This window comes from Pongo pygmaeus, chromosome 1 (genome assembly GCF_028885625.2).
Source record: "Pongo pygmaeus isolate AG05252 chromosome 1, NHGRI_mPonPyg2-v2.0_pri, whole genome shotgun sequence".
NCBI lineage: Eukaryota > Metazoa > Chordata > Mammalia > Primates > Hominidae > Pongo > Pongo pygmaeus.
Genome location: NC_072373.2, coordinates 74,777,426 through 74,801,863, shown reverse-complemented (window position 1 = coordinate 74,801,863; position 24,438 = coordinate 74,777,426). Strand labels below are relative to the sequence as shown.

The following is a 24,438-nucleotide window of genomic DNA, read 5'->3' as shown; positions in this document are numbered from 1 at the left end:
TTCTCTAGTTTTCCTGTGGTAGACTAAATTAGTTCATTCATCATTCTCTTTCAAAGCGACCATTTCAGAATGAAAATATGGATAAGCACCACTCAGGAGCTAAATCATAAGGGTTTAGATACACTTCCTTCCCCTCTCTGCAGGGCTCTCCCAAGATTGTGTGGAGTAGGACATAGAAGCCTCCTTCCTTACCCCCACACCAAACTGCCGTTTTGTCTTTTCCTACTTTTCCTTCTTTCCTTCCCTCAATGTATTTAATGGGCTCCTAGGATGTGTCAGTTCCTTTCCTGGCACCATGGCTATAGTCATGCATAAGACAGACATTTTGTTTGTATGCTTATTATCTCTCTTCTCCAGGAAGAAAGTATACATGTTAGTGCAATAAAGGAAATAATTGGAGTGGCCTCTGAAAAGCTGACTCTGAACTGAGATCTCAGGGTGCCAAGAACCAAGTGTGCACAGTGCTAAGGGCAGGACCTCAGGTAGCAGGAACATTAAGGGTGAGGGCTCTGAAGTGGGAAAGAGCATGGCAAATCCATGAGAGAGGGCAGCCAGTGTGGCTGGACCGTGGTGAGCATCGTAAGTAAAGCAGGGCTTGAGCTAGGGGGACTTGGGCCCTGTGGGTATGGAAAGGCACAGAAAGGTGCCTTCCGCTTCATCCCCATTGTTACCTCATTTGTCCAGGCCTTCAAATGGCCTCTAGTTTTTCCTTCTTTCAATTCGTCTTTCTAAAATCTGAATGTAACGCGCACTCCCTGTGCAACCCTCGCTTGGCTGCTCACCACTTGTATAATCACACCTCCTTAGCAAGGAGGACTCGCTGGTAATCCAACTCTCCTATTACCCCAGCCTCACCTTCCTCCACCACCCCCACTGCCCTAGCTGTTTATCACATAATAAGTGCTAATAAATATGAGACAAATAAATGAATTCCTTCAACACTCGGACTAAGCTTCTCTCCTGGGCTTTACCTCCCCACCCCTACCTCATCAGCTGGTCCTATCTGCTCTCTCCCTGACTATGTCCTGACTCCATCCACTTCCCACCATTTCCATGGCCAGGCCTTTGCTGTCTCTCACCTGGGTTACTGCAGCAGCTTCCTAACCAATCTCTCTGGTTCTGCTCCTCCCTCCCTGCGGCCTGTTCTCCCCACCAGAGCCAGATCATAGCACCCCCAGGCCCTGCTCATGCCTCATGGCTTCCCGTCACTAGAAGTATGACATCTAAACTCTTTCTCATATCCCCAGGCCCTGCCATCGTCTGGCCCCTGCCTCCTTCTGGACCTTTTCTGGTACTCTCTTCTTTCCCATTCACTGTGGCCTAGCCGCGCCTACTCCTGGACTGTCCACTCGCCCAGGACCCTATTTGTCCCTTTGCCTGGTATGGTTTTCCTCAGATCTTGGCGTGATTGCTTCACAACATTTGCGTCAGCTCAAATACATTTTCGTACAAATTTCCTCCCATGTTACCTCATCAGGAGGCCTTTTTCTAATGGAGTATGGTTATCTAATGTCGCCCAACCCCCAGCCAAACCCTATCTCACCATCCTGCCCTACTGCCTTGGTGATACTCCTCACTTTGAAATTTCTCAGTCACTTACAATGCTGCTGTCACGCTGGTTTCCACGTTTACTGCCTGTCTTCCTCCATTAGAATATAAGCTCCATGAGAGCAGGGCCCTGCCTGTCCTATTCTGTTTGGATGCCCAGAGTCTGGCATGTAGCTGAACAAATGAATGAATGAGTGAAGTTAATTCAAGGGTTCTAAAAAAATGAGAACTTGAATAATCATCTGTCAGGCAAACCAGGTCACTGGGGAGAAAGAGGAGAAGCACCAAAGGGCATAGAAAAGTGACCATCAGTCACACTGTGGCTGGACTTTGATGATAATTATCCACCTGCAGATTGCACTGTCCAGCCAGATCCTCCAGCCATGAAAACTCACTGGAGGGAGAAATAATGATCAAGAAAATCTCCTATCACTGAGAGCAATAGAAAGTGGGGGCAGGGGTGAATGTTTTATCAGCTCCTAAATAATCACCTACCTTCCTTTTGCTCAGTTACAAAGAGTCCATTGTAGCTGGGACTTTCTGATAACAAGGGATTCTTTCCTAATTACTATATGCTCTATTTCAGGTTCAGCAGAAAAGAAAATTAAAAAGCTGCATTTCACTTTGGGTTCAAATGAGTCAATCTTTCAGTCAATCAAGTATTAATTAAGACATGCTAGGAAATACGGGGGAGGTAAAAGACATCCTCTCTTGTCTCAAGGATGATACCAGGGAAATAATTAGAGAATGATTCAAGAACAATGAAAAGAATTTTAAAAAGGCTTCATGTGGACTTTCTTTGATTTTCTATTATGGAAGGTCTGGAATCTCCAGTTCCTTTATTCTTCTTTACTCTTTCCCCTTTCTTCTTTCCTTCCTTTTCTCTCTTTTCATCCCTAATTATCTTTTCTCCAAAGGGTCCAGACTATACACTCTAAGAATAGTTAGTTCTCCTCATGTTACCCTTAGGATTAATGATGAGAAATTATGTCTGATTCCCTGAAAATTCCAGCTGTACTAAATGTGAGTGAATACAATTTCTCCAGTCTGTTAGCAAGTCAACTTCCTCATATTTACCTCCTCAAGGTCAAGGAAATTTCCTAATTTTTCTTCTTATATGTCAGACAACTTGTAGCCAAGAATTTTGCCAGCCTGGGCAACATAGCAAGATCCTATCTCTACAAAAATAAAAATTAAAAAAATTAGCCAAGTGTGGTAGCACATGCCTGTAGTTCCAGCTACTCAGGAGGCTGAGGCAGGAGGATCGCTTGAGCTCGGGGGTTTGAGGTTACAGTGATTGCACCACTGCACTCCAGCCCAGGTGACAGAGTGAGACGTTGTCTCTAAAATAAAAAACAAACAAAAAACCTGTATCCACCACTAACATGGTGTGGGGTCTGGGGAACATTCACTTAAGTGCTTTTTCCATTTATTCTTCTGTAAACAAAGATATTACCATCTTTCTCAGAGGGCTAGGTGTTTTATTCACTGTGTTACATCATTTTACTCTCAGTATCTGGCACACGGCCTGGTAGAAAGTGGACTGGCAGTAAGTACTTGCTGAATGGATGAATGAATTAGTGCATCGCTGGGCAGAGTAAATGAGATAATGTGTGTGAAGCATGTTGTGTAAGTATATTTCACACAGTGGGTACCTTAAAATTGCCTTGCCAACTGTAAAGCACTATATTTATTATTGTACTATTCACATTGTGTGAAAGGTGAAAACATCCATTTGTGAAAGAATTATTTTGCTCTAATTAGAGTTTGATCAGCTTTTCACTGAATTGGTGTAGAAAATGAGTTAACCAGCCCCTAGTGAATCAGGGCAGCCACCTTTGCCTCTCCCCTGCCTTCCTGCTAACGTTATTTCCATTCACTCCCAGGTGCTTCTCTCTCTCTCAGCCCTCCTGACTTCCAGGATCGCATTTCTTAGGGGAGCCTTGTGTTGTCCATCACTATCAATTTTCTCCTCTTCATTTCAGCTAGAATGCTTATTTGTTTTCTTTTGACAGTCCTCTTTTGACTTAGATACTTCAGGAGGCCAAAATCTGAAAACAGAGGGTTGGCAAAAGTCTTATCACCTTTCACAGGAACGGGGAATGATCTGTTGAATCAAAAAGCCATCATTTGCTGAGTTCTTACTAAGTGTGCAACTCTGTGTGGGGAATCAAGGGTTTACAGACATGGTCTCATTCAACAACTCAAGAGGTAGGCTTTTTCTATGCCCATTCTACAGATGAGGAAACTGAGGCTATGAGAGATTAAGTGATTTGCCCAAAGACATGGAGCTACTCAAGCGCAGAAAGAGGTTTGACTCTAGTCCTCTCTGAGTCCAGAGATCCTGCTGTAACCACCATTCTCAGAATGCTGAGGAATTTAATTTCTGGATCTTCGAAGATGACGGGGTGTTCATCCAACTATTCATCTATCAACATGTAAAAGCCTGCCACGTGCGTCACACCCTGTGGGTGCACTCTTGATTACAATGCCTTCTGTGACCTCAAGGAGCTCATGTTTCAATAGGACCAAACATGTTGAAGAGAAGTGCAATACAGCATCACACATAACACGTATAACCCCATATATGCGGGGGCCCCAAGGCATGAAACTCCATTGAGTAGGCATAGCACTCACTGGCAGTCTGGGAGCTATATCCAACCCACAGACACTTTTACTTTGTATTATTTTTCTGCTTCCTTCAGTTTCATATCAAATTCTCAGTCTTCAGCTAGTCCTAAGATTTGGCCACACTAACCTCCCACATGGCCACAATCTGCTGGAGCTTTAAAAGGGCCTGTGTTCTCCCCATTCCCCGACCCCATACCCCAGTCCCCCATCCTGCCTGCTTCACCCAGTCCTGTTCACCCACCTGGAAGCATTTTAAGCTCACCTCCCCTGGATTATAAACTCACTCAGGAGTAGGAACTATGGTACATGTTCTCTGTGCTGTCATCTATGTAGAGAAGAGCCATGCAGGGGGCTTAAAAAATATAAATGAGGACAAAAGGCAAGCCTCACATAGCAGCTTTAACCTCCAGTTTGATGGACTGATCCTGATCTGTGGTTAATCAGACAAATGATAAGGATGAGGGATGTTTGCAAGAGGAATTAATGCATATCGAAATGCCCCTGGGCACAATACAAACAGCTGGCCCAAGGGTGCAATTAAGCAAGGAGTCAGAGGACCCTCTCCTAGTCCCAGTTCAGTTGTCCTCCAGGCCTTTGACCTTGGGCAAAATCAGTTAAGCTTTCTGAGCCCTTTCCTCATCTGAGAAATGAGGTTATTACTCATCCTGGATATCTCTCGAGATTACTGTGAAGAACAGACAAGACATGTGGAAGAACACTGAGCAGGGAAAATTGCAATCTCAATGCAAGGTAGTGGTATTTTAGGGGATTATATTAAAAGGCTGAATTAAAGCTCAAAGTAGAACACTGAGCTTCTCTTACTGATGCAGTCCTCCACTCTCCTATCCCCCGCCTTTCCCCTAGTCTGTGGTTATTAGGAGCTACATTTCCAATGTGGAGAATTCATAGGGGAACTCTAATACCACTCACACTTCTATTCGTCATCTGCATATATATATATATATATATATATACACATACATGATCTGACCACATCCTGGTATTAGTGCTAATAAAACCTGTAGCCATGGTTACAGTGAACTATCTTGGTTATACAGTTCTCATTTTCACTTTTCAAAATAGTTTGGTAAAGGATTTTGGAGCCAATGTTTGTGGGTGTGGTAAAGTGTCTAGGTGAAGTTTTGTTTTTGGAGAGCCAGAAGCCGAGGCTCTGAGGTCATCTGTGAGTTAGGAGCGGTTGAGTGGGGCGTTGCCTTTTCTGTTCCACAAATAAAGGGAAACCTCTGCTTCTGGCCGACTCCAATAACTGATGCTTAAGTGTTCAAACGTCATATCCTCTTGGAGGGAAAAAATGTTTTTTGAAAAAGCATGAGAACAACCAAACACTTGTGTCGTTCAGGGTCTCCCACACAGGTGGTAATTAAAAGTTGCGTAATTCTACGCAGCCAACAGACACATGAAAAAATGCTCATCATCATTGGTCATCAGAGAAATGCAAATCAAAACCACAATGAGATACCATCTCACACCAGTTAGAATGGCGATCATTAAAAAGTCAGGAAACAACAGGTGCTGGAGAGGATGTGGAGAAATAGGAACACTTTTACACTGTTGGTGGGACTGTAAACTAGTTCAACCACTGTGGAAGACAGTGTGGCGATTCCTCAAGGATCTAGAACTAGAAATATCATTTGACCCAGCCATCCCATTATTGGGTATATACCCAAAGGATTATAAATCATGCTGCCATAAAGACACATGCACACGTATGTTCATTGTGGCACTATTCACAATAGCAAAGACTTGGAACCAACCCAAATGTCCATCAATGATAGACTGGATTAAGAAAATGTGGCACATATATACCATGGAATACTATGCAGCCGTAAAAAAGGATGAGTTCATGTCCTTTGTAGGGACATGGATGAAGGTGGAAACCATCATTCTCAGCAAACTATTGCAAGGACAAAAAACCAAACACCTCATGTTCTCACTCATAGGTGGGAATTGAACAATGAGAACACTTGGACACAGGAAGGGGAACATCACACACCGGGGCCTGTTGTGGGGTGGAGGGAGGGGGAAGGGATAGCATTAGGAGATATACCTAATGTAATGACGAGTTAATGGGTGCAGCACGTCAACATGGCACATGTATACATATGTAACAAACCTGCACGTTGTGCACATGTACCCTAGAACTTAAAGTATAATAAAAAATAAAAATAAAAAAGTAAAACTTGCGTAATTCTCTTTAATACTAGAGACAGGAACTTAAGAGTTCTGCAAACTTTGTGGCAATAACAGAATGACTGACATATTTCTTTTTGTTAGTGGTGGTGGAGGAGACATTTACAGGCTGGAATAGCTGAAAACTAATGGAGTGGCAAAAATGTACAATTATGCAACTCAAAAGTGATACAGATATGGTTCTATTTTCCTTTCCGTTTTGTCCTTTCATTTAATGTTAACAAAATTTCTGGGCAATTAAAAGCCAAAAGCTACCTTACTGCAATATTAAGTCTTAAAATGCAAAGATCAAATCATAGAGGGAGTGAGCATAAATATTCTCATTCCAATAATAACTCACCTCTGTGGAATGTTCAGTGTGGTGGATTTCAGATTTGCCAGGCTTTGGATGGCAGCTTCCACCCCAGAGGGCGGGCTGTGCAGAGGAGTTCATATGTCTGAGGATAAACCTTTACTTCCTTTCTGCATGGGCTTAAATCTGCATTCCTAATGTTGCAGGGAGTGTTTTTTTATAGTTTTGATAAATAATGGTTGATGAATGCAGAGAACATATATGAGTGAGCTAAAATACTTATTGAGTACACATCCAGTGTCAGGTAAGTAGCATGGCTTTTTTTTTTTTTTTGCTTCAGTACCTTCTTTCTTTGATATAGATGACATATGCTTAGTCTCATCATGTGCAGTTTTAGTTGCCTCAGTGCAGATATTGTTGTCCTTAAGAATAGCCGTCATCTCTTCCCTGATGCCCTCAGCATGCCCAAACATTTTCCTCTCCATCCTTGAAATGCCCTTCCCAAAAGAGATGGCAAGTATTGCAAATTCTTGAATTGGGAGTATGTATGGAAGAAACTGCTTAAGCTGGGGATTGCAGGGGGGTGTCTCATATTCACCCCCCTCGACACAGGGTTCCCTTAGCCTCATCCCCTCATTCTTTCCCATCCACCACCTCTGCTCCATCCATGCCTGGAGACCTCAAGACTTTGTGCGAGACCCTCTGGAAAGCACTTAAGGCCACTGGGAGGTAGCGGGGATGGTGGGAGAGGCCAGGGAACTCAGCCCTTGTCTCTGGGCTCTCCATGATGTGGCCTCAGGGCTGAGCTGTCTGCAGGCTGCCCACCAGGCTTTAGGCTTTATCTCCCATTAGCACCCCAGATACATTTTTTATCAGACCAACCCTCAAAGTATCAGGGTCTTGAAGAAATAACACATTAGGTGGGAATGCTTTGATAGAGCAAGGCATTCTGAATGTTAGACCCTGCCCATGACAGTTAGAAGGCAGAAGATGCCACAGGGATGGCAGTTGGCCTAGAGCAGCCAGAGAAGAAAGTGGATGTCCTTGAAGTGCCTAATAGGGGTAGGCAGATTCTTCTCAAGAATCTGTGGGGCCTAGGCCCCCTGTTCTGGTTTTGACTTTTACCTGATTTTACTTATTTACATTCTCATAACTTGCCCTAGGAGCCAAATTCTTGGCTAAAGGGTAGTTTGAGTGCAGAGGAAGCTAATAGATTGAGGAATGAGAAGAAGTTACAACTCACTCAGTGTGTGTCCTTGGGAAGGTCACTCAGCTGCTTTGAGTCTCAGTTTCTTCATCTCCAAAATGGGGAAAAATCTAGAAGAATACACAAGAAAATGATAGCATGAACTGCCCCTTTGGAGGGAAATTGGGGGCAGTGCAGGAATGGAGACTGGCTTTTCTCTCATTCCTTTGGTACCATTCTGAATGACTGATCACATGCATACACTTTCTAAATTAAACGAACAACTGGAAGTGAGTACCTGTTCACAGGGTCCTTAAGTAAAAGCACATAGTGCATGTAATGTGTGTCTGGGCTGTTAGGAACTGTACAAATATTTAGAGTCATAATTGGTATTATTCCTGGCAGTTGCAGGGGTGTGGCAAAAAACAAAAGTCACTCCTCAATTCTGTCAGGTAGTCAAAGTGGCCTGAAATTCTTGGGAAATTTGCTCCAATGTTGGGAGGTCTTCCTGCCTCCAACCAAGAATGGCTGGATGGAGACCACTCCTAAACCCCCTCCACAACCAGGCCAGCCCCTTCACCTACTTGTGTAGTGGAGCTAAGGCTGCTGCTGGGTAACTTGAATCCTCCGTGTGTACAAATGACCCCAGATTTCCAAGGGCTAGAGGGCCATGTCCACTCTGCTGAGCAAGTTCTAACAAGCACATTCCATCCACTGCCAGGAGGCAAGGGGGCAGCACCTTCAGTGTGAGCAGAAGGAATGGTACCTACATTTGTGGCTGCCTTTTCTTGGCCTCTGGGGCTGGGGAGAGCTTTGTATAAAATGTGTGTGAGTCTCCCTTAGGTTGTTTACTGAGTCCCTATAATAAAAATAATGCTGCAAACATATTGTTCTTTATACATGAAGAGGCCAATAGCACTAATAACAATTGTTTGCATCAATAAAATATGCCATTTGAAGGATTTTTCCTGTAGTTGCATGTGGATTTCATGTAAAGAAGTATTAGTTAAGTATTTACTATGTAACTGACATAGTGCTGGAGGGGAAAAAGAAGTGTACCAACTGGTTTTTATCCTAAAAGAGTTTCTCCACGAACCTTAGAGCACTGAAGTCCTGCTCTGCTTAGCCAAGTGGCAGGGCAAGTCACAGAGCTTCATGAGCCTCAGGATCCTGGTCTCTAAGATGGGAAGACAATGATGATAACATCAACTGCCCTCACCATTCAGTGTGGTTGTGAAAGTCAAATACTAATATATATGAGAGTTCTTTGTAAACTGAAAATGTCCTGCAAAGTTGAATTTTCAAAAATAATAGTAATTAAATGCTAAACTAAATACCAGAAAGTGACCAAATGCAGGTACTATTAGAAAGGAGAGAGATCAATGCTGGCTTAGGTTTTATAAGAGCAGGGGACGAAGCGGGGGGGACATGATGGAGGAGATAGAGGCTGTGCCAGCTTCTGGGCTGTGTGTGATTACATGGAGGGCTGGACATTCTGGTGGGGAAAAGGGCGAGTTAGGGTGAGCTACATAGGTTGGAAAAGCCAGAGCAGAGGTACAGAGGCCAACAGGTACAGAGTTCGAGATGGGGATGGCAGCGAAGAAGGCTTCTAAGAAAGAGTGGGAACTGAGGTGGCACAGGCAAGATTGGTGAGATCACAGGGGGCTTTGAAAGCCTAACATGGGGTTGGTGTAACAGCCTCAAGGGGGCCCTGAAAGTTGTGAGCAGAGGAGACCTAACAGCCTCAGTCTTTCAGTGGCCACATTCTCTTACCTGATCTTGCTTGTGATGGAAAGTACACCCTACCAGAGCTGGGGATTATGCAGGATTAAGCTCCCACCCATGGGCTCACTGGCAATCTGCCCTAACCAGTCAGGCAGAGTAATCACAGATACCACAATTAAAAAAAACTTTTATTAATAGTATCCGTTCTCCCTTAGACAAAAATCTAATTAGAAACTGAAATGAAATATCACCAAACCAATCAGAAAGAAATGGCTATTTATCTCTTGATCCCTTGGGAATAGGGGGCGAGGGATAAAAACAGGATGCAATCAGTTCTCCCTCCTTCAAACTGGCACCCAGATGGGCTTGGGTTTATTTATGATTGGTGAAAGTCCAATCAATATCCTACACTTACAACTTAGTTTAGTTTTTTAAAGGCTCCTGAAAACATTTCTTCCTTCAATCTACTGTAATTTGTAGAGGGGAGGGATTTCTTGCCCTGTTTCACAGATGAATAATCTTTTCACAGTAAAAGTTTGTTCCAAATTTGTTCAAAATTGTAAAGCTGGTTAGTGGCCAATGGCACACAGGGCTCTAGTTTTCCACTTCCCCAATGAGATGCTTTCTGCACTAAAGTAACTCCTAAAATGCAACAATGAGGGCAGCAAGCAGTGGCAACCAATCCCCTTCGCAGTTTACAAAGCCTCCCATTTCTCAAACTCTGTGAGGTATGGGGTTCCGCTCCAGCTTTGGATCCTTATACAACCGTAGCTCTCTCTCACCTCACCCCCATCCACTGCTCCCTACCCCATCTCCTGGCCTCTATTCAACATTGTTGCCCTGGGGAAACCTTACTTGACCTCATTACAGGTCAGAGCCCCTGCTCTGTGCCCTTCACCATACCTACATTGTCACCACAACCCATAATCTGCAGTAGGGTAATTGTTTAATCATTGTTCTTCCTTTCTAGATGGAATCTATTCCCATCATGGCATCCTCTGCATCTGGGACATATTTTGCCCTTGGGAAATATGTGCTGAATTAACAAATGAACATGTTTATAGATGAAGAAGCTCTGAGGCTCACTGAAATTAAATGACTCATCTAAGGTCTCATACCTAATAAAAGATCATGTGCCAATTCCTCTATTTCTAAATAGCCAGTTTTCCTTCTGCTCTGCCACACTAGTTTCTAGGTTCACATAGATCATGTTGGTCAGTTGGAAAGAGATACCCAGGAAAATAAAGTCTGCCAGTTGCAATGTCAATATTTTGGGTTTGGAGAGCTCTTTCAGCCTGGGCAGTATGCTCAAATACCAGGTATTCTTGGGTGCTCCTGAGTAGATCTCTTTTGGAGACTGGCTACTTTTTAATCTCCAGTGAGGCTGTCAGGACTAAGAAACAGAGATGAGAGCAGCCGAGGCTCGACTTCCAAGGAACACTGGTCTCAAATGGACATCAAGCTTTGTTTTCATGGGGTGCCATGTTGAATATCAAGATTACAACACTTGGAAGTGAGACTACCCTTGTTGGAAAGCCCTGATTGGCTGTGTTTCTGACTTCTTGGTGTTCTTGATTTTTAATTTTTTTTAAATATACAGGGTCTCACTCTGTCACCCAGGCTAGTGTGCAGTGGCACAATCACTGTAAACTTGATTTCCTGGGCTTAGGCAATCCTCCTGCCTCAGCCTCCCAAGTAGCTGGGACTACAGGCATGCACCACCACATCTGCCTAATTTATTATTATTATTACTTTGGTAGAGACAGGGTCTTCCTATGTTGCCCAGGCTGGTCTTGAACTCCTGGCCTGAAGTTATCCTCCTGCCTCAGCCTCCCAAAGTGCTGAGAGTACAGGCATGAGACACTGTGCTTGGCCTCTTTGTGCTCTTCAATTGATATGATTTTATTTGGTAACTTCTGGCTGCAAAGTCAACTGAGTAGAGTATGTGTGTATTTGTGGGGGGCAGGGGGCTGGCTCACTACCTCACTGCTATTACTGTAAAAAGACCTCCCTGCTTTTTCCTGGAGGGAGGAACTTCCTTTGCTGGCTTTTTCTTCCTTCACTGATTCTGGGTTGTTGACACCATTGTAGCCAAGGAAGCCAGGAACTTCCATTTCCATTCTCTGCTGTACAGCAGCAAATTATTCAATTCAACTCACATTTGTTGAGTACCTTCTATGTGCATGAAGAACTTCTCTCTCTTCTAAGGCTCTCCCAGATAATGCCGCCCAGTGAGAAGTAGAAAATTTGCCAGCTATCTGGGTAAGGAAATCAAAATTGAACTTTTCTTCTTTTGATAGAGACTTTAGGAATAAAGTCAAGGAATTTATTTTTTTTGTTGTTGGGGAACTGGGCAAGCACAGGCGAAGTACCGTTAGGCATGACTAGTTCAGTGTCCCAAGGGAAATTCAAACAAATGCTTATGGAAACAGCAAGGAGGGAGCCGTTAATTCCAATGAGGAATCCAGGGCAGACTTCGATGAGGGTGTGATTTGAGTTCGCACCTGCAAGGTGCATAGAATGTTTAAAGGCAGCAGGGATGGGAAAGAAAGGTGATTCCAGGCTGCTCAAGAAACCCAGCTGGCTCAGAGAAAGAATCCAGTCAAAGTGGGCCATGCTCCAACTCATCTCTAGAGGCCTCCAACCTCCTGATGTTACGGCTGCAACACTAAAACAGCTTGCTCCACCCGACCCCCTCTCCCAGGGCCTTCTCGCAGCCACTGCTTTAATTGCCATGGCATTCCAGGGACCACTCCAGCACCTGATGGGGATTCTTCAAGGTTCTGGCCCTAGGAGGAGGCTGCTCCTGATGTTCTCTCCCTCCATATATCACAACATGTTATGACTTGAGTGTCCGGAGATAGGGCCATAGGCAGGAGTAACTGATGACATATTGGGCTTAAGGACATTCAGGGTTACAATTTCAAATTGTTTTCACATTTGACTATGAAGGCAGATTACTGTGTTAAGGAAACTTGAGTGTATAGTGAGTTTTCTGCCTCCTCCCTGTCCCTCACCCTCACCCCAACTACATTTTATCTCTTTGTACAGCATATCCTTATATTTGATGATAATTCTGACTTCAAATTGGGTGTCACAGGGCCCTGGGTAACCAAAGCCAGTTCCACTTGGCTCACGTTCAAAGGGATCCCTCTTTCCCTGCCTCCTCACCCACAATCAGCCTGCCAACATTTAGCACAAAGTTTGTGGAAACCAAATGACATTCTGTCCTAAGAGTCAAGCCTAGATCGGTCCGTGGTCAGAGGTTGCACAATGGAAGCCCAGGAGGCAGCTGCCACCAGAGAGTGGATTGTGTTTGATCTGCAGCTCTCAGTCTACGCTCTCACCCAGCTTGTGTGAGACCTCTCAGATGGACCAGCCTGAGTCAAAGCCTGGTCCCACCACACACTGGCTTCTGAATATGGAAAGTCCCTTTCCCTCTCTGTGCCTTAGTTTCCTCAACTATAAAAGGGGGATAAGAATAGACCCTCTGTCATCGGATTATTGTGGGAACCAGATGAGTTAAATACTCTGTGTGATGTGGGTGAAACAGTGCCTGGCACAGAGCACATCTTCAGTGTATGTTGGCTTTACCTGTCAGGCACCCTGTAGGCATCTGAGCTTGTGACCTCTGCTGGGGCCCAATGCTGAGGAGCTCGAGTATGCAAAAGGGAAGACAGTGATGAATCCTGTGTGCATGATGGAAAGACACCACTGTTTCATTATTTCAGAGCGAGTGAGGAATGCTCAGGCCTGTAAAACTGATGCAAAGCACCCTCTAAATAGGTGGGAAAAGGAGGATTTGTTAGCCCAGGGGCCATTTTCTGGAATCATCTGTAGCGCAGAGATATCATAGTTGAAAATTTCTTTCCTTCTCTACCACCTCACCTCCCTGACAATGCTTGCTCACTGATAGTACAGAGGCTGCTCCTGTTTGCTTTCCCACTTGACATTAAGCTATTACAGAGCTTTCTCCTCTGGGTATCCCCAGGGTCTGGTTCAGTGCTGGCACATATTAGATGTACAATAAATGCTTTTTGATTAAGTAATTGACTGGTTATGATCTGGGGAGATGAGAAAGAACCAGAGTGAAGAGTATCTCTGTGTGGGCTATGCTATGTCCATGGGCCAGGAAGCCCACATTCACTTCTGGCACCCCAAGCTCTCATACTTATGCAAGCTCCTTGTAGGCCCCTGCAGAGCCAGGTGATGGGTTGGGATAGCAGGGTAGGTCTCCAGCAGGATGAGGGGACCAGGAACCGGGCCTGGGCAGAGCAGGAAGACCTTGCAATGGGCTGAGCTTTCACAATTGGGGTTGCAGCTCAAAGCAGAAGCTTATGGCTCAGGTAAGTTGGTTGGATATCTGGGGAGCCAGCCGAACAAGGGTGAAGTAGGACTCAGGGATTCCAGAATGGCACAGCCACAGCCTGAGCAGTGGGTGAAGAGATGGCCACACTAGCGAGCAGAGATCCCAGCATAGACTAATCCCAGGAACGGGCTTTTCTCACAGCTCTCAATGAGAGGGGCAGCGCTTGCAGCTAGGCGCTTGCAGGCTCCTGGGTGGTAGGTGGTAGGTCCTTGAGGGTGGAATCTGTACCTGCATTTTGTTTTGTTTTTTAAAAATTCTCCACAGCCTGTAGTGTAGTGTCAGGTACACACAGAAGAGCTTGACAACTGTGTATGGAAAAAAATGGAAGCAGCCAGAGTCATGTCCGGGCAGCTTCTGCCATGTAAAGCAAAGCCGCCAGGCCTCCTAGGAGTCCTCAAAATTCTTTTTATACAAAGAGGAGTTGCAGATGACTGACCAAAAGTAAGTGATACACCCTGACAGTGCCTGGGAGAGAGGAGTGAGAATTACCAACTGGAGAGAGTCTAGACGTTCCCATGAAACTACTGCTTCTTGTACCTGCCAGCTGAGATGAATTGGCAAAGATACTGTATAGCCATACGCTAGGAGTCTTTGAAGCAATAACCAACCTTAATTGAAATGAAGAAATCAGAGTTTAGGAAAGAGGATTCCCAGTTCATTTCTTCTCTGGGGTCTCATGTCACATTACAGGGTCTCCTCCCTGGGCATTGGCCAACCTCACACGGTGCCACTGGAAGGCCTCCTGCCCCACTCCCTACCCTTCTTCTCCCTCTTCCCTTGTCTTCTTCTCACGTACACAGTGTCTGTTCAGAGACAGAGGACAGCCAAAGCCATTGGAGGCCTTTTCTCGTCTCCTTTCCCCATCCCAGGGCACATCTGTTTTGAGAAAGTCTATGAGTTGAAATATAGGACCCAGGCATAGGAGTCCCATGTCAGTGTGACAGGGCTGGGCGCTCCTTCTACAGAAGCACACATGTTTATGAACCTATGTTTAATAAGCGGCAACTGTGTGCCAGACACTGTGTACTGGAAATGCAATGACGGAGTAGTGAAGTCAAAGGGTGCCTGGGGAGGGTCAAACATTACCAAGGGCCCCACAGGGTTACCAAGAAAATAAGAGACTTAGATTTCATCTCCTTTGAAAAGTCTATAGCCTAGGGCCAGGAAAAGTGCTCTATCTCTGTGTCCCTGTCATGACACCTATCATAGCTTTTGTAACACTGTGTTATAACTGCCTCTTGACCTATCTGTCTGCCAAAATGACTGCAATCCCCTGAGAAACAGAATGGCTTCTTATTCATCAGTGGTGGCAGCTGCAGAGTTCCTTTGCAGGAGCTGGGGAAGAGCACTTAGCTCTTCGTGGAGACCTCAATTTCTTCTTCTATAAAATAGGGATGTTACAGGTTGAATATCCCTAATCTGAAAATCCAAAACCCAAATGCTCCAAAATCTAAATGTTTTTGAGTGCTGATAGGACACTGAAATGCACATTGGATTTTAAATTAGGGATGCTGAACTGGTAATTCCAGTATAATAAAAATATTCTAAAATCTGAAAAAAAAAATCTGAAATCCAAAACATGTCTAGTCCCAAGCATTTTGGATAAGAAATACTCAATCTGTAGTAGTACCTATTTTGTTCAGTTGACATGAGGTTTAGATAAGGGAAAATAGGTAAAGCGCTTATGTTATCCCTAGCACAGATGGAGCACCATAAATGTTGCTGTTGTTAGCTGTTGCTTCCTACTGAGTTATACCAAGAAGGGGCTTTAGTTTACCCCCAAATATTTTCTATCTCAAGCATCCAAAGAATCCCAAATCTCTAGGGCAACGAGAGGCAGTATTTAATATCTTTTATAAAAGCATAAGATCAAATGCATCAAATAAGAGACCAGACAGGAAAAGGTATGCCACTTAATATGTGTATTATCTTCAAGAAAGGAAAATGACTTTATAAGTATGTTGATAAAAATGAGGGGAAAGGAAAGCAGTTTGGCAACTCCTCAAAAAAGGTAAAGGTAGAATTACCATATGATCCAGCAATTCCATTCCTAGGTTTATGCCCAAAAGAACTGAAAACAGGTATTCAAACAAATTCTTGTTCACAGCACACTATTCACAATAGCCACAAGGTGGAAACAACGCAGATGTCGGTCAACGAATAAACAGATAAACTCTTATGGTATATGCACACAATGGAATATGATTCAGCCATAAAAAGGAATGAAGTACCAATACATGCTACAACATACGTCAACCCTGAAAACACGTTAAGTGGAAAAGGCCAGTAGCAAAAGGTCACATATTGTATAATTCCATTAATATGAAATATCTAGAATAAGCAACTCCATAGAGGTAGGATGCAAATTGGTGGTTGCTGGGGACTGGGAAGAGGGAACAATAAGAATAAATTGCTTAATGGTTATGGGGTTTTACTTTGGGGTGGTGAAAATGTTTTGAAACTAGATGGAGGGGTGATTGCACAACATTCTGAATGTACTAAATGCCACTAAGCTATTCACTTTAAAATGGTTAATTTTATGTAAAATAAATTTCACCTCAATTAAAAAAATGCAAGAGGAAATAACAACATTTCTTGAAAACTAATAGATGTCACATGGAAAAGAATGGCAGAGTTTCCCTTATTAATTGCTTGAGAAATATAAAATGTTGTCTGTGATCTCTTTACTGTGTATTTATTCATTAATTCCAATGCCAAGTGTTGAATGACCACATGCCAAGTAGTTTAAGTACTTTTCCTCTTACCCTCAGGCCCTACCTTGAAGGAATAATATTTTATAAACCACCAAAATCTTATTCCTGGAAAATGTCAGTCAGGAGCATCTGAACTTCTTCCTCTGTGGCATGTGCTCTTTGACTGTGACTCCTCCCTTGTTCCAGACAGTGTGGAGGACTGCAGCGCCTTTGTCTGGAAATGAGGTGTTCTTTCCATGGCCAGCTTTGGGAAGCTGTGCTATCCACCCACTGAAAATAGTCAAAACCCAGCTCTTTCCTCAAAGGGGTCAATGATGTCCTTATGCAAAACCAAGAAAAGCACAGTATTTGGTAATCGGCAAGGCACCCGGTAAAGCACTGCTTTCTTCCTGTACTTGTGAAGGCTTTGGTCCAAGTGTCTTGCAGGGCAAGATCTGAGTTTCTAATTTGGAAACTAGGAAAGCTCTGAGCAGGCTGCATCTGGTGGGGTGGTATGCAAGTGTGTTCCCCTTTCCCAGTGGAGGTTTCATTATGGAATGGTGTGGGTCACCCATGTAATGAAACGGGAGGCTTTTATCTAGGCCACTGTTATGCTGTGCTGGCAACTGCTGCTCAGCAGATTGTGGGCCTTGGGCAGGAGGGAAGTTTCAGGTCAGGAGTGGAAGGTGGGGAGAGAGAAAGGAGGGTGGAAGCCATCAGTCATTTACAAGAAAGGGGTTTCATAGATAAGCTAAGTCTGCAGGACTGGCCTTAAGAGTAACTTACTCTCTTTTGTTATTGACACATCTCCCTAACATAATGTTGAAGAAACTACATATGTCTCTGGTGGGGGTGGGCAGGATTGTATGCCTTAAATTCTTAGCACCACCATTCAACAAGTGGTTACTGAGAGCCTAGCATGCACACTGAAAATTTGTGGGAGCCAAGAAAGTTTGGATGGACGTTCGTTTACTCTGGGTTCCAAATCACTGGGAAGGTCACTTTGACCCCAGCGTTAGTTCCTGGGTGGTTTCAGGCCAGTGTGCATGAGTGGCTGTCTGGAACTTGCAGGCTGCAGCCAGGGCTTTGGTACATGATGATCACATGCAGAGGGGTTTTTGAAAGCTGGCACTCTGGCCCATGGGGCTGAGAGGAATCACAGGTTAGAAACCATGAGCAGATGGATGCACATTCAATATCTTACTTGAGTTGGGGAGGAACAAGAAGCTCTTGACTCAGAGTGCAGCATTCTTTTCTCTTATTTATGGTGGCCACTGTCACATGTCATTTAGGTTAATACACAGCATATCCACACTGTACTATTCTGTTCCCATAATACTAAGCTGATGGGACTTCCCTGTTCCCACTGCCTCTTTCCCTTCCCCTGCCCTTGACCCTCTTTCCCTGCCCCTACACCACCTCTGAACCTGTGGCCCACAGCTCTTTTCCCTGTCAGGACAATGTGAAGACTAAACATACTATCACATGCGACTATCCTTATTGTTATTATTTGTATATTATTTTCCTCTCTTCTGTCAATTTTCTTTTTATGACTTGCCTGGGAAACTAAAAAAAAATGCTGATGGGCTTTTCTGAAGACTATCCAGCTTGAAATTAGGGTTGCACTTGAGGAGAATAAAATGTAACTGAAAAACATCCCATCAGGAGAAAGCTATAGTGAAGAGCAAGGGCATGTCTGCAGTGGCTTCTAAATACAATCATCTCTTCAATTTTGACCAAGAACTACAGCAATGGTTAGGTTTTGTTTTATTTCTTAGTGACAAACTCCATGGAGCAGCTTGCTCACAATCGTGGGAGCAAGTCTCTTCCCAGGGGTGGGGATTGGGTTTGGATGCCGCCATGTCCCTTGGGAGTTGCCTCTGAGAAAGAAATTTTGTGTCTGTGTGAGGTTCGTTTTGGAACTTAGCTGCCCTTTCCTGGTCTCCATTAAATGTCCACTCATGTCCTCAGATGATGCTCTGTTCAGATGGCTCAGACTGATGTGGGGGAAAAGCTAGAAACCTGGCCTGGGCTCTGGCCCTGGGGATTGTCTTTCAAAGAATTTGCACTCGATTTTCCTTTTGCTGTCCAGGGAGGGAAAAAGTCTTTATCTTTTTATAAAGACACGCCACTGTCTTTATCTCCCTTACTGTGTCTGTGACGAGTCTCCTGAAAGCCCATTATTCACCTGGAACCCTTCTCGCTGAATGGTAAGTTACATATCGATATTGGATATGTAATTTCGACTCATTCACTGGTCTCTAGCTCATTCCTAACTCTGAGGCGAAACACTCTTCCTGACAAGTTTGAGGAAACACTAAAAGGATTTTAATTAAGGCACCCAATGTTGTTTTTCTTCTTGAGGGGTCTTTGGGAACTCCTGAGAAAACTTTAAGGATTGAAACTGAGGAAACAGAAGAGACGAGGGTGGTATGGAGGTTACCTAAAAAGTTGAGAACTACCTGCATCCCTTGAGGGTCTGCCCCTAGTTTGCCCTGAAGGCCACTGGGGGAGGATTGGAACTTCAGGTACAATTTTCATTTCACCTTTCCACAGGCATTTGAATGCCTAGCTGTGTCCTTGTGTGCGAGATACAAAAGGTGATAGAGACCCTGGACAGTATTGGGTATTCCTGGGCAGAGGCAGATAGAACTTGGATTCTGGTCCCTCCATTAACCAGCTCTGTGACTGGGCCCACACTTCCCCTCCCTGAACTGTAGTTTGCTCATCTGTGAAGTGAAGGGGTGGGGCTGGCTCTTCTCGGAAGTGTTTTTCCATTTGAAGTCTCTGAATCTGTGGTTACTTCCTCTTTTTCATCAACAGCTTAGCCTCTATTAGAACTCTGTTTACTTGAAGGTTTTTGACGTTGGCATAACATTCGAACTTCACGGGGTTGGAATAAGTCAGGATTCCCTGGTTGGGACAGGGAAAAATCACAAATATACCCAAGCCATTGACTGATGCTCAGATTCAGGGCCACTGGATTAAATGGGTTAAACCAGCACCTTGTGAGAATTAGAAAAAAGCATCCCCTCCATGTGGACTCAGCTGCAAGTGGGGTGGGTCTAAGGCCTAGCAGGTGGAATACTGCTGCTTTCAGCTCCATAGACTCCCAGGAGTCCTTGTGCAGTACACAACCTGCACAAGCAACAGCAAAGCATTGACTTCTTTGGGCTCTGACCATTTTAGCTAAGGAGGACAAAAGAGGCCAGAGTAGATGCATGTCACTGATATGATGGAAGGAGACTTATAATTACTGCCTTAAAATATGTCATACAATAAGAAAGCTGCAAGTCTGGGCTGAAGATGCTGCCCAGAGCCTACACCTACACAGTCCGTCTAATTTTGGTAGTTTCAAGAGGCAAGATTAGAAATAATAATAAAACCCCTTACATTTTTATAGAGTCTTACAATTTATGTAGCACATTAAATGTACTTTCCTTTTCAATTTGATTCTGGTTCTAACCATTGCCCTGGTGAGTAATAATTATCCCCATTTTAAATATAAGGGAAATGAAGCTGAGAGATTCAAGAACTTATTCAAGGTCAGCTAATAAGTGGTTAAGCCAGGAACTGAACCCATGTATGTCTAGCTCCAAGCTCAAGGTTTTTTCTTCCATGCAGGTCACACAAGATCCTGAGCTGAGCACTGGCAGCCAGACCTAAATAACTACTCTGTAGGGGTCTGAAATTAGTCAGAGTAGGTCATCCTTCTTGTTTTTATGAAGTCAGGACTCTCCCACACAGGGGTAGGTAACTAAAGACTTGGAGTGTGAGTTCTGGAAAGGTCTTCACAGATCTTACAACTGAACTAAGTATTAATTTTTCACATGGAGGAGTGATAATTAAATGCATCTTTACTATCTATGTGCCATGAACCCAGAATTCTCTCCTTCATTTTGGGAATTATCCTCCAAGGTATTCTGAGAAAGCCTTTAGCGTTTGGAGAAAGTCATCTGGAAGTCACCATATGATATGAAAATATCTATAGGCCACTACTGACAAATACAAGACTCTTCAGCACCAATGTGGTGCTACCACAGGCCTCTTTAGCTGCCTTCCACCTCCACCTACGTTCCAGACCTGTTTACCCAACTGCTTATCTCCATCTGGACATTTCCTGGGCATATTCAACTTTAATATGTCTAAAGTGTTCATCACTGCCTTCTCCACAATCTGCTTCCCAAGCCCACTTCTTCTCTAGCTTACATGATTTTTACTAATGGCTCCACAAGCTACCTTCCCCTGCCTATCCCACTCAACACCTTATAATCACTGTCTATTCACTCATTCCTCCTTTACCACATTCACTTGGTCACCAGGTACTTTTGATTCTACTTCCTAAAATCCATTCCTTTTCCTCAGTTCCCACTGCCATTGTCTTAGCTGAGGTCTTAATTACCTCTGCTTCCCATCTCTCTAAGCCAGCCTCCATCTGGCCAATAATTCTTTTTCCAAACACAAATCTGACCGGATCCTTCCTCTGTTTAAAAACTCAAAAACGGCTTCCCATAGGAGGGAGTTCACCCTTCTCAGTCTAGCAGTGTAATTCCTATTACATGCTGTTCCCTACCTGCCATTGACTTTGCATACCCTCTTTCCTTTGTTCAAAACACACTTTTCCTAGGAACTCCTAGTCATTTTCAAGACCCTGCCCATCCATCACTTCTGTGGTGTGGACTTCACAGATAATTCTGGGGAAGGATCTCCTGCCCTCTCCCCTAGATTAGTCAGTGCCCTGTAGCTACTGCTATTATAATGTATATTATCCTGAACTGCAGTTTATTTATGTATCTGTCTCACTTACCAGACTGAAGCTCCTCAAAAGCAGAAACCATCTCATTATCTTTGGACTCCAAGGCCCTGGTATACTGGCCAGCACACGGTAGGTTTGGCAAATGTTGAATGAATGTATGGAATGGATGCACCTCCCTCTTTGGTGAAATCAATAACTTAGTTTGTTGAGTGTTTATTATTCTCTTGGGTTTAGTCTTTAGGGAAGAGGACAGAAGTCATACTCATTTCACAGGCTAAATATTGACAATGTATGGAGGCCAAAGAAACATTTGTTTTACAACGCATCTCTTTCCTAAAATTGCATCTGGGATGGGGACAGAGGCAGAATTTCAGACAAAAGGAAAGACTTGGTCAGATTTTCCTGTACAGCTGCCTCTCCAGCCCAGCACTGGGTGAAGGGCAGGCACATCAGACTAAGTGGTTGATGCAACTGAACCAGCTTAAAGGCTGGCAAGACCCTTGCAGAAGTCTTTAGATAGAACTTGCAAACCGTTTGCAAAAGGGTTAGGAACAGGTTACATCAATGCTATTTCTAAGTCCTGCTCTTTGTAACTCAAGGCTCTCCCATTATCTAACAGAACTTCAGAATGAGGGTTCCTTAAAATTAGCTTCAGGTCCTTATGAGCTGTAGCTGAGCAAATGAAATGCAACTGCTTTAGAAGGGAGGCGCTTCCAAGATGCTCCAGTGGTCTTTTCCTTCCCTTCCTCGTACAACGCAATCGGTGGCACAATCCCGCTAAGTAGCATGGCATGCTGGCTGCCGGTGTTCTCTGCTAAATTAGGGTGAGTGCTTGTCTGTGCTTCAGTTTCCCTTTCGGTTAGGCAGGACTGGTCTTCCCACTAGCTATCATCTATAGTTTACTTAACTCTATTATCATATGATGAATCCCCGTAAAGCTCTTCAGAATGTTAGGGAAACAGGTCCTATTATGTCCCCCATTCTACCTTCATGGGTGGGCTAGGGGGTCTGGGGGTGGGACCATTGAGAGTCAAAGAAGTTAGGAAGTAATCTGTGTCACAGCAAGCTCCCTGGAAAGTCTCAGAATAGCAAACAGGTTTCCTCTCCGCCCCTGGCTCCAGGCCATATTTTCGTTTTGGCTAGTTCCTTAGCCCCAGAGAAAATCTGGCTTCACCTAGAATGGTTTAGAAACACCTAAGCCCGCGATGCTTTCCGGAGGGTCTCAGGCCTTGGCTTTCTCAGTAAAAAACAGAATTTCCATGTGTCCCCTTCAAAGCGCTCCTACCGGCAGCTGGAGTAAGGTAACTCCACCGCCGACCTCCGAGGAGTTCATGTGGACTCAGCCCAGGCGCAGAGAGGAAGACTCCTGAAAGTCCTCGCGAAGGAGGGAAACACACCAGAACTAAAGTTGTGAAGGCGCAAGAGGCTACTTAGGAATAAGTCCTTGTATCTCTGGGGTAGGTCTCATCCTTCTAAAGACAGGAGTGAGTGGGCGTCCCCTTCCAAACAGAGGGCGCTTAAAAATGTATTTTTAAAAAACATAACAGAAAGTCCTGAAACTCACCTTTCGGTCCGCGGAAGGGCTTCCTGCAGGCCCAGGGAATCTCCTGGGTGCTGCCCCGTCTGACAGCGCCCTGGGCCCTGGAGGGAGGTGTGGGTTCCTTTTTGGTTGCCTCTGCACTCGCACCCCGAGCCAGGTCTGGCGTATAGGGCCCCGGCGCCAGCCGAGGTCGTGGGAGCGCCCCGCCCCGCCCCGCCCCGCCCCGCCCCCGCGCGTACCTGCCGCCGCGGCCAAGGACAGCGCCCTCTGTGTTCCCTGCCTTCCTGCGGGCCGACGCCTGGCATAGTTGAGGTTTCGCTCCAACTCTGTCCTGCCCCTGATGTCAGAGGCACAACTTCCTGAATCTGGCTCGCCGTTCCGCCCGCTCCAGGGGCTCGGCCCAGGCTTTCCACCCTGGGCCAGCCCACCTTGGGTGCCTCTGGCCTTGGGCGCACACGCCCCAGACGCGCCCTCCCTCCCCGTCTTCCCGCCAGTGGCTCCCCACTCCCCGCCCCCGCCATTACGTTTCCTTGCCCCCTCAGTCCCGGAACACGCCTCCTTCAGGACACAACGGCTGCGGAGCCAGCCCCAGTGTCTTTCACAGACGCACCAGTGTTCTAGGAACGGGACATAGAACTCCGGGCAAACCCGGCTTAAGGGAAAACAGTTGCCTAAATAGAGCGGCCTTCCCGGAAGGGGTGGGAGGCGTTGGAGAGGGATACCATGCGGCAGGTTGGGTGAAGGCTCCGATGTCTTATTGGGACAAATGAGCATGACAGTCCCCTCTAGCCAACGCCGGTTGCTCCAAGGGGTGCAGGTGACATCTCAGAGGAGTCTTTGTCTCTGCTCCCTCGAGGCGCTAAGGAAAACTGCGCCCCAGGAGCTGTCACAAGCAATGATGGAGGGGAGAACTGACTTCAAAAAGTTCTCAGGGGTTCTTCCCTCTCATCCTCAGCTGCTCTCCATCTACTTTCTATTCAGATCTCTTGACTCTAGTTCCGAGCACATGGGATGCTAGGAAATGAAAAGACCTGCGCCCGGTTGAATAGGGGACTCCAGACACAAAGCTCTGATGATTCAGAGCTTGTTCAGTGCCTCCAGGGATACTGTGGGTGGGAAAAGAGGGGATGCCAGGACCTGGCTGTGGAGCATCTCAGGGGCCTCCTCAGTGTCATCCTGGGAGGTCCTCCCTGACAAGGGCCTGAAATGCTGTTCCCTCGACTGTATTTGCCAGGTACACAGGTACCAGGTGCCAGGTGCTGAGCCAGGACTTGCCCTCCATCGACTGTGCCTGAGTATGGGTGTCCTTTGGCTTCTGCAAGTGGGCATTAAAATGACTGCTGCAACCAACTGTCACAACTGAGATTCAAGAGATTCCTTTCTGTTTATTCAGGAGAAACCACGTGGCTCTGAGTTGAAAGGCCGAAGAGAAAACCCACCATCCAGCCTGAAATGCCAAAAATGGCTAGAAAAAGAGGAAAACAAGT

At 45.1% G+C, this 24,438-nt stretch overlaps 1 protein-coding gene across 4 annotated transcripts in view; it reads right to left on the bottom strand.

The window, feature by feature from the left end:
• The window catches only part of LOC129011845 (uncharacterized protein KIAA0040), a 35,531-nt gene extending 12,136 nt beyond the window's left edge, over positions 1–23,395 (bottom strand). The window contains exons 1-2 of one of the 4 annotated variants that reach the window (XM_054447149.2): positions 23,191–23,395; positions 7,926–7,999 (exon numbers count right to left, since the gene is read on the bottom strand). The gene's annotated coding sequence lies outside the window, so the exon portion shown is untranslated. Of the gene's footprint in view, positions 1–7,925; positions 8,000–22,975; positions 23,121–23,190 lie in introns of those variants that run through there. The other 3 variants (XM_054447168.2, XM_054447161.2, XM_054447174.2) reach the window with 3 other exon arrangements.
• Between the last annotated feature and the right edge of the window lie 1,043 nt (positions 23,396–24,438).